Source organism: Physeter macrocephalus, chromosome 8, assembly GCF_002837175.3.
Source record: "Physeter macrocephalus isolate SW-GA chromosome 8, ASM283717v5, whole genome shotgun sequence".
In the NCBI taxonomy this organism is placed as follows: Eukaryota; Metazoa; Chordata; class Mammalia; order Artiodactyla; family Physeteridae; genus Physeter; species Physeter macrocephalus.
The window spans coordinates 14,992,371-15,005,829 of record NC_041221.1 but is presented as its reverse complement, the minus strand read 5'-3'; the positions used below and the strand labels follow the sequence as shown (position 1 = coordinate 15,005,829).

Below are 13,459 nucleotides of genomic sequence, written 5' to 3'. Positions count from 1 at the left end.
AAATAATATTATTTACAGTTTACAAGTGAGCATTACTCTTATTATTAGTGTTGTTTTTATTTATAGTCATTTTTTTCTCATCCACTAACATTTGCTTCATAACCTCCTGTTCTTGTTTCATGGCTATAATTCCCCCGTTTGTCTCCCGAGAATTTAAACAATTCTGTGGTCATTTATTCTGCTCTTTGCTGGGTGACAAAGGGCAGCAGAACCCGCCCCCGGAACGAGCCCTCTGGCGTAAGGATTATTTTGAGTCAAAGGCTCTTAAAGAGCAGCAGGTACAAGAAGGGCCTGCTGAACACCCCCCCCGCCCCACCTTTCTCTGAAGGCAGGAGGGGAAAGCCGTGGGAAAGCAGCAGAACCCGCCCCCGGAACGAGCCCTCTGGCGTAAGGATTATTTTGAGTCAAAGGCTCTTAAAGAGCAGCAGGTACAAGAAGGGCCTGCTGAACACCACCCCCCCCACCTTTCTCTGAAAGCAGGAGGGGAAAGCCGTGGGAAAGACCCCCTCCTGGCACCAGGAGGAAAGAAGCCTTCTTACCGCCAGCGACGGGGGAGTCAGGCCGAGAGGACTCTCAGCGAACAGACTCGTTAAAGTGACTCTCACGTCCCTTCACCTCCCAGTTAGTCACTCCCCATATGATGGTCTCTCTCTACCAGGTAGGAAGGTGTTTCGGTTCTGCTGTGCCCTTGGGTCTTCCTCTCCTTATGCGGCTCCCGTGTCCCGTAAAACGTGTCTTAAATAAATCTACTGTTGGTCTGTCTCAGTCAATCAGTCCCCGGGCCCAGCCGGGCACCCGCAGCGGGAGGTAACAGACCGACCGCTTTCAGGGCCGGACCCCCCTCGGACTCCGCGGTGTTTGCCTGGGAGCAGCTCCTGGCGGCCCCATCCTGTCCCCTCTCTCCTGCAGGTCATGTGGCCCCAGCAGGTGTCCCAGGGCTTAGCTGACGTGGCCACTGCCCGCCCAGCTCAGCTGTGGTCTGGCTGCTGCTGTTCGGTGTGACCTGCTCCAGGCCGGGAGGGAGGGAGGGAGGCGAGAAGGGAGGCCACCCCTGGCCTCTGTCACCGTGTGGTCCAGGCTGCAGCTGCGTGAGGACAGTCACTTCCGGGCCTGCAAGTCCACACTCGTGGGGCTTGTGTCTGTATTTCTGCCAGATGTGGCTTATCCTCCTCTTGGAAAATGAGGGAGACGCCTTCTGGGACATTGTTTCACACAGACTCACGTCTTTCCGTCCACAGAGCCAGCTTGGGGCTTGAGGATCGAAAGTTCTCAAAGTAAGTTTGTGACAAGTTGAATTATCCTAATGGAGCTGCTCACAGGGCTGCAGGGAAGCCCACCCTGTCACCCCCAGGTGGCCAGGCCTCCCCACCACCGTGCTAGATAAAAGTGCAATATATAAACTCTGTTGCTTAGAACGTTAAAGAAATGTAATTTTAAGAGCTATCCTATGAGTTAGCAGCAACATGTACAAGTACCCAGGGACGTACATGACAAAATGAAAGATGCAAATAAAGAAAGTTTTAAATGTGACTGAGATGTTAAAGAAGACCTAAAAGAGAGAGGAACTCAATATGCCCAGGGAGACTCAAAATCCTAAAGCCGTCTGAAGAGTCAAGGCGATCCTAACCAAAGTCCCGTCATGACTCTTAAATGTAGGAGGAAAACACCTGGGCAAGAACATCAGATGCCCCTAAAGGAGAATAAAACCAGGGGCTCTGGCCTCCAGAGTCAAGGACTGCGGTGAACCTGTGCTTGTGCACACAGTCTGGTACCTGGAAGCGGATGAGAGTGAAAACCGAGGTGCTTCACAAAGGAGACACCCCTCTCGGCAAAAGGGTAGGACCAGTTCCAGAAGGATGAACCCTGACATGTCAGAACCAAACGGAAACTCTGGGGAGAAAACGTCAGAAGATACTGATACGACCCCTGGGTAAGAAAGGAATTTGTCAGACAAGACTCAGAATTCACAGGCCATGAGGAAGAGACTGATAAATTTGACTCATTGAGATAAGCATCAAAAGACACTGAAACTTTGCAGAACAAGCCACAGACTCGGGGTATGATTGCAGCACACACGACCAACGAACGGTCGATCCCCACACGTGTGAAGAGCTCCTAAAATACAGCAAGAACGACTAAGGGGCCAACGGGAAGACGGCAAGAACCAGGAACAGGCATCCCATGAAGACGAAACATGACTGGGGTTCGAACGTAGGGAAGGGGCTCAGCCATATTAGGAATCGGGGGAGTGCAATTAAAACCACAAGTACTTGCACCCCCAGAGAAAACTGCAGAGGTGTCCCCCTCCCGAGGAGCCCCGCCCACTGCCGGTGGGAGCAGAGTTTGGTGCAGCCGCCTGGGGAGGTGACTTGGCAGGATCTGGCCAACTGCATTGCGTCTGTGCCTGGAGGGTCCCCCAGCGGGGGTGCAGCACCCTGGCAGCAGGTGTACCCCAGCGGGGCCTCCCTCAGGCCTCAGCCAAGCCCTGCTGCCTCTGGCCGACTGCGGTGAACCTGTGCTTGTGCACACAGTCTGGTACCTGGAAGCGGATGAGAGTGAAAACCGAGGTGCTTCACAAAGGAGACACCCCTCTCGGCAAAAGGGTAGGACCAGTTCCAGAAGGATGAACCCTGACATGTCAGAACCAAACGGAAACTCTGGGGAGAAAACGTCAGAAGATACTGATACGACCCCTGGGTAAGAAAGGAATTTGTCAGACAAGACTCAGAATTCACAGGCCATGAGGAAGAGACTGATAAATTTGACTCATTGAGATAAGCATCAAAAGACACTGAAACTTTGCAGAACAAGCCACAGACTCGGGGTATGATTGCAGCACACACGACCAACGAACGGTCGATCCCCACACGTGTGAAGAGCTCCTAAAATACAGCAAGAACGACTAAGGGGCCAACGGGAAGACGGCAAGAACCAGGAACAGGCATCCCATGAAGACGAAACATGACTGGGGTTCGAACGTAGGGAAGGGGCTCAGCCATATTAGGAATCGGGGGAGTGCAATTAAAACCACAAGTACTTGCACCCCCAGAGAAAACTGCAGAGGTGTCCCCCTCCCGAGGAGCCCCGCCCACTGCCGGTGGGAGCAGAGTTTGGTGCAGCCGCCTGGGGAGGTGACTTGGCAGGATCTGGCCAACTGCATTGCGTCTGTGCCTGGAGGGTCCCCCAGCGGGGGTGCAGCACCCTGGCAGCAGGTGTACCCCAGCGGGGCCTCCCTCAGGCCTCAGCCAAGCCCTGCTGCCCCTGGCCGCGAGTGTCTTCATTCGCTGTGCGTGGGCGCCGTCCAAATACGAGTGTTTCCCATGAAATGCAAACCCCTGTGCCAGGAGACCCCAGAAGAATGTTTACACCAGTGATCTCTATAACAGGCAAAAACAAACAGAACTGCAGACAACCCCGATTCCCCCTGCAATGAGCAGACACGTGTGACCAGAAGCTGTTTGGCCCTAAAACGGTCTGGGCCACAGCCTCAGCGGCTGCACCCAAAGCTGCGTGGAAAACGCTTGTCGTAGAAAACGCATTTGGTACGATTCCACTTATCGGCCTTAAAAACGGTACAGAACTAAACAAGGCAGTGTGCAGGGAGGAGATAAAATGTAAGGGGTAATAAAATGGGCAAAGTCAGGTGTGGTTTCTGGGGGGCAGAGGAGGGGAGCTGGGCCCCTGCCTTCAGAGGACACATAGGAAGCAAATAAATGTTTATTGACTTTTTTATATTTACCCATTTATTTATTATTTTTAACTTTCTCTGTTTCTTTCTGTGGATTCGAGGTTTCATCTGCTGTCGTTTCCAACAGAGCATCAGTGCCACTCCCCTGCCTGTGCCTCTATTATCAAGTATCGTGCAGTCATGTGTTAAAGCCCCAATGGTACAATTTGATAGATATTGTTTTCTGCAATTGTTTCTTAAGTCAGTTAGGGGAAAAAAGGAGAAATGTGTAATTATGCTGTAATTAAGTAAATACTTACTTTACTGGTGCTGTTGGTTCGTGGGCATGTGTGGACTTGAATTACCGTCTGGGGTTGTGTGCTTTTAGCTCAGAGAAATTCCTGTAGTGTTTCTTGTGCGGCAGGTCTACTAGCAACAAACCTTCTCAGTTTTGTTTACCTGCAGGAATCTTTATTTTATCTTCATTTCTGAGTGATAGTTTTGCTGGGTATAAGACTCTTGGTTGACAGTTTTTAACTTTCAGTATTTTGAACGTGTCACCTGTTGGATCCTGCCAACTCACTGTTTCTGATGAGAAGTCAGCTGTCGCTATGATTGGGGCTCCCTGTGCGGGGCAAATCATTGTTCCCTCACTGCTTTCAAACCTTTCTCTTTGTCTTTGGGCTTCCTGTCCACCTCCAGCCTCTGCAGAACATGATTCCTGCACTTGGACAGCCTCCTCTTTCCTAGAATCTGCTTATATTGTCATCTTGTAACACTCTAGCCCCCGTCTGGGGACTGAGGGCCCTGTCCTGCGAGGTGGCACCAGGGACAGAGCCTCTGCTCGAAGACTCAGGTTTCTGGCCTCTGGACATAGCCCATCCCTCCCTTCCCTCAAGCTAGTTTTACAATTAAAACATTTTCTTAAAAAAATTGAAGCACAAAATATTGGGCTTCAATATTTTGACTGTGATGTGTCTAGATGTGCACCTCTTTGTGTTTATCCTCTAGGGACTGTGAAGCTGCTTGGATATGTAGATTATTGTTTTTCATCAAATTTGAGAAGTTTTCAGTCATTATTCCTTTGGATATTTTTTCTGCTCTCTCTCCTCTCCTTCTGGCTGGCGTTCACTGGCTGTCCAGAAACTGGGGACACAGGCGTTGCCACCAGAGTGGCTTCTCCACGCCCCAGAGCTGGGCGGCTGTACCCTGACCTCGAAGGCCAGGGCCTTTGCTGTCTCTGAGTTTCCACAGGTTTTGTGGAATAAATGCTTCTTTTAGTGGCTCCTTTGCTAATTCTGACCAATGTGCTGGGTGTTTCTTTGGGGGAGAGGTTCCGCCGGGCTCTTCACATTTGACTTTTAAAACGAACATGTGCTTAAATAATGGAAGATAAACAATGACATCTCACTTGTAAACGTGGGCGCACGTGGGGCGGAACCGCCCTGGGCCGCCCTCCCCCGCGTGTGACCTGCTGGCAGAGGAGCCTGCCCCTGCCGGCCGCTCCCCACTCTGGCCCCGCTGACTGTGAGACGAGGAGCTCTGCTTGTGATTCTTACCCTCCAAGCTCCTGTGTCTCCTTGGGGACCTAGGCATCAGAAGGCTGGTCTCTGGACGCCCTCCTCCTCCCTGCTGGACCCGAGGCCAGCTTGAGCATCTCTACAGCTCGAGGCCGTGGCTGTACGGGAGTTTCCAGCTGTGTGGCTGGTGCTGGGATGCGAGGCCCCTGCAGGAGGCTCCCCGCCTCCGGGCTGCGCCGAGGCGGCGGCAGGGCCCCCCAGCACCCCCGGGGCGGGCCTCTCAGACTGGAGCGTTGGCCTCTCTGACCACGTGTGCGGACACGCCCGGCGGGTCCAGATGTTCCCTCTGCAGACACCCCCTCTCCCTCCAGGAGAACAAAGGGGCTTCCGGGTCCTCGGTTAACAGGCTGCCTGGCTTGGAGCCGCCGGAAATAGGGCTCAGCCCCCATGGGAGGAAGCTGCCGGCTCAGGCCCGGTCCCCCACCCTGTGGCCGGTGGGTGTCCCAGCCATCCGAGGAGAGGCTCTCATCTGCCTTCAGTCCGCCTCCCACTGGCTTATTTGTAAAGTGATGTTTTCCTTCCCCGTCCTCCCCACATGCCCCTCAGACCGTGCTTGTCCGAAGGTCAGAAGCGCGCGCAGGAGACGGGGCTGGGGGCGTCCTTGCCGGGGTTGCCCCCGCACTCCCCTGTGAGCTACGCGGCTGAAAGCCGGCGGCGGGCTTTTGCCACATTTTCCGACAAAGGCCCAGTTTCACAAGCTGGCTGGATCTCCTTTTGAATGGGCCTTAGGGCATAAATAGAAACTAACAGAGCGGGAAAGCTTGTGAAAAAGGAACATAGATGATCCTGGAATGAAACAACTTGTGAGATTCTTTGTTCGTGACCTCTGTGAATTAACCAGAAGCGCACGGGCAGGAGCGTTTACAGCCAGGAGGCTGACAGCGCCTTCCGGGCGCCAGCGACCAAACTGGAAACCAGAAGCAGGCTGGACCCTGGAGGGGCCCCGCGGTCCGCACCGTTCTGCGTCTGGGGAGCTGGCCCTGCCCACGGCCAGGAGCAGATTTCCTGGGGGAGCGTCCGCCCTGGGCTGACCCCGAAGCAGAGAACGTTCCACTCACGTGGGCACGCAGGAGACCACGCCCACCCACGCAGCTGCCCGCCCTCGTGGGGGGTCCCTGCCCGTGCTCGGTCACCGCTGGGGTCCCTGGGTTCCTCCCAGCAGCTGACAGAGTGCGGAAGTCTCCCTGGCGGGACGCCACGTGGTGGCCGCTGAGTCAGCCTGAGCCCGTGGCAGGAGCCACAGATACCACCAGGCAGGTCCCCACCCCCCGAATAGCAAAGCCCACCTGGGCCCGGTGATCCTGCTGGGCAGCTGGGGGGCCCCGGTGGTAAAGTGGGTGGGTGGGCCCTCATCCCCGGGCTTCTCTGGCCTCAACGTACGGCTTGTTCGTGTCTGAAAGGGGGGCGACACGAGCTGGGGGGAAGCAGGGTCCACTCGGAGGGCCCAGCCAGCAGGCCCGGCACACAGCCGGGGGCCGACGGAGCAGAGGCCAGCCCCCTCGTGCAGCCAGAGGAGCCCTGCAGGCGACAAAGACCAGCCACCCAAGCCACGGGGAAGCAGGGAGGAGCTGCCCGCCCAGGAGCCGCACTGGGGCGGGCACGGCGGCCGGAGGTGGCAGGACCACGGCCTCGGCCCAGCTCAGCGGGTTTGTGCAGAATCCCCGCCCCTCCACCTGCCCCAGATTTCCCATCAGATCCCCCCGAGCTGGGCCTCACCCTGAGCAGTTGGGTGGCTTGGCCAGGCTTGGGCACCTGCCCGCCCAGACGGTGGCGGGGGCCACGTCCCTGCGCCTCTGCCTGCCTGGGCCGGGCTCCCCTGCCTCGGCGCCAGCCCCTCCCGCCGCTGCTATTTGGGAGAGAGCCAGGCCTCCTCGGCTGCCCTGTGTCCTCTCCCCGTCCCTGCCTGGGAGCCCTGGCCGCACGGCCCGGCTGCTCATTTCTGGTGTCAGGCTTGGGCTGGACCCTGGTTCTTCTCCAGAGGCCCTGACAGGTGGAGGTGCTCACGGGCACCTCCGGGGGCAAAGCCCCATCACAGCCACCCTAGGGGACACCGTGGCCTGCGGCGCTCCCCAGCCTCCAGCCACACGCTGCCCCTTCCCACCCGCCGCCCGGGAGAGCCCGCAGGGACGTGGGCCCAGCCTCACCTCGCATGGAGTGGCCACCTCCACACTTTCAGGTGAGCTCCTGGGGGCCCGGCGCACCTCAGGCCCCTGTCTCGAGGGGGCGTGTGGAGCCTTTAGGACAGACGTAGCCCACAGGTGGCCCGGCCTGGTGGTAAAAATATTCAACTAGGAGCCAGTGTGAGTTTTCACATAAAAGTCCAGTCTCCAAGAAGAGGCGCTGCATGGCCTCTGCCCTGTGAACGCGGGTGTTCCTGACACCCCAGGGCCCACCTGCCGCCCACACCCGAGCCTCCCCTGGGCCAGGATGTCCGGGTCGGCCTCCCATCCCCCGCGTGGGCTCTCTGCAGTAGACTTTGTCCCTGAGTGTGTGCAGCCTGAGGGTCCCCCCTACAGGACCCCGGGCCCCTCCAGAGGTACAGGGTCCCCCAGGAAAGCTCCCCGGGGTCTGCCTGCCGGGCGCTCTCACTCCCCGGGGGGGATGAGCTGCTTTCAGGTGGGTCTGTGTGTGAGGTCGATGAAAATAATCCAACAATCTGTAATAGGAATAGAAAAGAGTTTTATTTGAGCCAAACTGAGGACTCTAGCCCAGAAGCCAGCCTGTCATAACTCTGAGGGCTGCTCCGGGGAGGCAGGGTTTTCAGCACAGTTTTCTATCTTGTCAGAACAAAGAACATCGAACAAGTCAGGGATACCTTCCTTCAAGGTGTGCAAAAAACCAGGCCAGCAGGTACACAGCAAGTCAGTGCGGCCTTGACACCTGGGAGGGAGGCTTATCGTCAAAGGACCAGCATTGGCGTCCCAAGCAGGGAGGCATTTCATCTTTATGTTTAACATGGACATTCTTTACTTCTGGACAATGTGCCCTTTTCTTTAATAATTAGAGCAGATGTACAGCATATGTTTGATAGGCCAGAAACAGCCTGTTTTAAGTTAGCGTAGAATTCAAGTTAACTCGTGTATAAGCCAGAATGACCTCCCCAGACCTCAGTGTGTGAAGTTTCCTTTCCTGAGTGGCCTCGGGCAGAGGCTGAGGGTCCAGGGCCCTGGGGACCGGCCACGGATGGAGGGATGGGAGGCCGGGGCGCCTGCGGAGGGGCCCCTGTGGGGGGCTGGGCAGACAGAGCAGAGACGTCAGGGGGCTGGGAAAGGGCCCAAGCCGGCTCCGTGGACCCGGGCCACCCACCTGCCGCCCCGCCCAGCCCGGCAGCTTCAGGACCGCGGACGCCGAGAGCGTCCAGGCAGCGTGGCTCTGACCAGGCCGCGGCTTCAGGTCCGGGGTGCGCGCTCTGGGGGCCGTCACTGGCGCGCGGACGGTGCCCATCCGACCCACAGCTGGAGCCGGTGGCCCCACGGGGGGGCGGGGGACAGGCGACGCCAAGCAAACTGGTCCATGGATGGCGAGTTCCTGCTGAAGACACTGGGGTGGGACAGAGAGAGACCCCCTCCCGCGGGACACGGGGTGGCTCTGGGGGCGTGAATGCCACGATAATTCAGCTTATTTTTCCCAAAGAGGGCCGGCGCCGGGGTGGGGTGCCCAAAAGGGAGGGTGTGCCCGGAGGGGGCAGGGCCTTCTCACGGAGCCCCACGCGGGGGGCGGGGGGCGGCGAAGGCGGGGGGCAGAGGCAACAGTGGAGGGCCTGGGGGTGACGCGGCCACTGGCGGCCACACCGAGAGGCTCACCCCTGGCCCGGCTCCTCAGCCAGGACCCCGCCTGCCTGTGTTTGGGGGGGTCCTGTCACACACCCCGAGGCTCCCAGTTTATTCCATAAAGGACTCACTAGCCACACCCACCCATCGTTGGGCCCCTGAGCCGAGCTGTGGTAAAAGGACCCAGGCTGCCCCTCCGGCCACTTGAGCTGGGCTGGTGTGGCCCATCTCCCTGCTGTGGACGCAGGAGGACAGGACAAGCTGGAAGGGAAGCAGTGGCTCCTCTGAGCTCGCGGGGGGTCCCGGCTGAGCGGCCCTGACTGCTTCCTCAGCGAGGACCCCCAGGCCCACCCGGCCAATGCCTCCTGGGCTGCGGGGTGGGGGCGACCTCCCAGGCCTCCCAGCCTCTGCTAAGGGCCTGTGTCCGAGGGGCTCAGCCAGGCACTGGCTGAGGGGGGCACTCAGGAAGCTTCATCCAGGTGGTCACGCGGGGATGACGGCCCAGCTCCCACCAGCTGCTCGCCGTCTGCACGTCCTGGGGTCTGAGGACACGCCTGAAGCCTCAGATGCCCTGGTATAAGGAAGAGGTACCCCGACCCCACCCCCTGTGTTCCATGCCCTGTACCCCCTCCCCTCTTGGGTCTGGGAGGTAGGACAGGACAAGATGGTGACCAAGTCTGAGGCCACAGGGACGTGTGTGGGTCTTGTCTGCGGGCTGTCCTCGGCAGTTCAAGGGCTGCCTGGAACCTTGGTCCCGGAGGGGTGCCCACCCCACCCCACACTGCCCCCCACTCACATCAAGGGGACAGAACACAGGTCGGACAAAGCCAAGAGGGGACCAACATGCTGAATTTCTCTTGTCCTCTGTGCAGGGACAACAGCCAGGTTTGGGCATGTGTCCAAAACCAAGAGCTACTGGCACTGAAACCCTCATGACCGACAGCATGAGGTAGAACTTGTGAGGACACCCTGGCTGGGGCATCACTGGGAGAACAGTCCTCCCCGAGCAGGAAGCCAGAGCCAGGAGGGTGGGAGAGCTGGCTCAGAGGATGTCACTGGTCTGCAGCAGGGGGTTGTAGGGACGGGTGGGCACAGGCCTGGGGCTGGTGGGGGCCAGGTGGGAACAGGTGAGGCCAGGTAAGAATAGGTGAGGCCAGGTGGGGTCAGGTGGGGCCAGGTGGGAACAGGTGGGGCCAGGTAAGAATAGGTGAGGCCAGGTGGGGTCAGGTGGGGCCAGGTGGGAACAGGTGAGGCCAGGTAAGAATAGGTGAGGCCAGGAGGGGTCAGGTGGGGTCAGGTGGAAATAGGTGGGGTCAGGTGGGAACAGGTGAGGCCAGGTGGGGTCAGGTGGGGTCAGGTGGAAATAGGTGGGGTCAGGTGGGGTCAGGTGGAAATAGGTGGGGCCAGATCGGGTCAGGTGGGGGCCAGGCCCAGTAGTGAATATAATTCTCATGCGGTTGGGACCCCTCAGAACTCCTTTCAGACACTAGCCACTGATGGGGATTGAGGGTGTCCTGGTCTGGACACTGGGGTGTGCCCAGTCCAGTGGGACTGAGGCCCTGTGGTGAGGTCTGGGTTCCAGATGCCTCATCCATCCCTCCAGGTCCTTCTCAGGCTGCGAGGTCCCCGCGTCGCTGGTATCCCTCTTCCCGTTCACCACTTGATAGAGAAAAACATTCCTCAGGGTGTACGGAGAAGCACGTGTTTCTATAGGAAGCATGGCTCCAAGGAGGTAACAGGTGGAGGTTGGACATGACAGGACAGCGCGCACAGGAGGAAAGAACAGGTCACAGTAGCCGGGGCCCGTCAAGGAGCCACCTACCTGGTCAGGGAGCAGCCCCAGTGGAAACAGCCCCAGAACAGCAGTGCCCCAGGGAACAGTGTCAAAATGCACGAAACAAGAGCAGAGTGAAGAGGAGACAGAAACACAGAAGTAACAAAAGACCCTATTCTCTCCTCTCAGTCCAGGGCAAGTGCAGGTGAAAAACAAGGCAAAGTTCTAAACTGCGACCTGGTGGATCTTTCTGGGTAGTGGTGTCCTTACCAAGAGGAACGGAAACTTGTGCTCTTATGTTAATGGTTCCATCAGACCTTTGTGATTAATGGTTTCATCTGAGAATTCCTCACTCTGAGAAAAAGGGTACATTTTCCGTTGGAGTGTTTGAGGAGACAAAGAAAACCTCAGTAAATTTAGAGAACATATTCTCTAGTTGAAGTGAAAAATTTCTTAAAAGCATTCATAATGAAAATAGAGAAACAAATTCTACCAGGGAAAAAACCCCCAAACTCTCCAAGAGTTACTGCTTCTAAAATGAAACAAATCCTCAAAGATAGGCTATTTAGAAAATAATATATAGTAAAAACACTAGAGCCTATGGGATATGGTTAAAATAAAAAATATGGTTAAAAATTAAATATGTATTTAAAAAGCATATTTTAAAATATCTACATTACTAAATGTGAAAAAAATGGACATAAACAAAACTGTTTTTAATGTGATATGTAAGAAAACAAATTTTAAAACAGAAAAAAAAATTAATAAAAGTAAACATGGAGTAATTGAAATAGAAAAGTAATAGAATAATAAATAAACCCACCAGCAGGTCTTTGGGAAAAAAAACCCAATAAAATAGATAAGAACACTAGATGACGCCATTAAGAAAAATGGAAGAGAAAGGAAAAACAGAATTTTAAAAAGAGAAAAGGAAATAAGCACAGAAGTAGAAGAAATGAAAGGATTTGCTCAATCCAAAACAAATAAACGGATGAAGTGGATAATCTTCCAGGAAAACACAAATGGCCAAAACCGGCCCAGAGACTAGCATCTAAATGGGGCAGCGTCCACTGGAGGCCCAAGCCCTGTGCCTCTGGCGCCTCCCCACACCCAGCTTCCCCTCTGCAGGGGCCAAGGTCCTGAGACTTCAGTCCGTGGAGGTGCCAGCCTTCACTGCAGGGTCAGGGTCGACTGTGGCAACACAAGGACCAGGACATGAACCATGGTGAGTCTGGCAAGGGATGCTGACCAGGCCTTTAGAATGAAGGAGAGGAGCTGGGAGGGTCAGGGCTCCATGTAGTGGGAAGACTGTCTTTCATTCTATGTCCTTTTGTTTTACCTAAATGTTTAAAAATCTAAGTACATGTATTACTTTATCAAGAAAAGATAGTAGAGGGCAGACATCAGAAGGAAGAAGAACTACATTCTGCAGCCTGTGGAAGGAAAACCACAATCACAGAAAGACAGACAAAATGAAAAGGCAGAGGACTTTGTACCAGATGAAGGAACAAGATAAAACCCCAGAAAAACAACTAAATGAAGTGGAGATAGGCAACCTTCCAGAAAAAGAATTCAGAATAATGATAGTGAAGATGATCCAGGACCTAGGAAAAAGAATGGAGGCAAAGATTGAGAAGTTGAAAAGAATGTTTAACAGAGACCTAGAAGAATTAAAGAACAAACACCTAGAAGAATTAAAGAACAAACAGTAATGAACAATACAGTAACTGAAATGAAAAATACACTAGAAGGAATAATAGAAGAATAACTGAGGCAGAAGAATGGATAAGTGACCTGGAAGACAGAATGGTGGAATTCACTGCCACGGAACAGAATAAAGAAAAAAGAATGAAAAGAATTGAGGACAGTCTCAGAGACCTCTGGGAGGCAAAGATTGAGAAGTTGAAAAGAATGTTTAACAGAGACCTAGAAGAATTAAAGAACAAACACCTAGAAGAATTAAAGAACAAACAGTAATGAACAATACAGTAACTGAAATGAAAAATACACTAGAAGGAATAATAGAAGAATAACTGAGGCAGAAGAATGGATAAGTGACCTGGAAGACAGAATGGTGGAATTCACTGCCACGGAACAGAATAAAGAAAAAGAATGGAAAGAAATGAAGACAGCCTAAGAGACCTCTGGGATGACATTAAATGCAACAACATTCGCATTATAGGGGTCCCAGAAGGAGAAGAGAGAGACAAAGGACCCCAAAAAATATTTGAAGAGATTATAGTTGAAAACTTCCCTAACATGGGAAAGGAAATAGCCACCCAAGTCCAGGAAGCACAGAGAGTCCTGGGTAGGATAAACCCAAGGAGAAACATGCCGAGACACACAGTAATCAAATTGACAAAAATTAAAGACAAAGGAAAATTATTGAAAGCAACAAGGGAAAAACGACAAATAACATACAAGGGAACTCCCATAAGGTAAACAGCTGATTTCTCAGCAGAAACTGTACAAGCCAGAGGGAGTGGCGTGATATATTTAAAGTGATGAAAGGGAAGAACCTACAGCCAAGATTACTCTACCCGGCAAGGATCTCATTCAGATTCTATGGAGAAATCAAAAGCTTTATGGACAAGCAAAAGCTAAGAGAATTCAGCACCACCAAACCAGCTCTACAACAAATGCTAAAGGAACTTCTCTAAGTGGAAAA

The 13,459-nt window shown here is 54.4% G+C and overlaps 1 long non-coding RNA gene across 1 annotated transcript; it reads left to right on the top strand.

The window, feature by feature from the left end:
* Positions 1-443: 443 nt before the first annotated feature.
* LOC114486811 (uncharacterized) lies at positions 444-3,901 on the top strand. The gene is made up of 3 exons (XR_003681102.2): positions 444-658; positions 1,239-1,274; positions 3,387-3,901. It is a non-coding gene; the product is annotated as an uncharacterized lncRNA (long non-coding RNA).
* Positions 3,902-13,459: the final 9,558 nt, after the last annotated feature.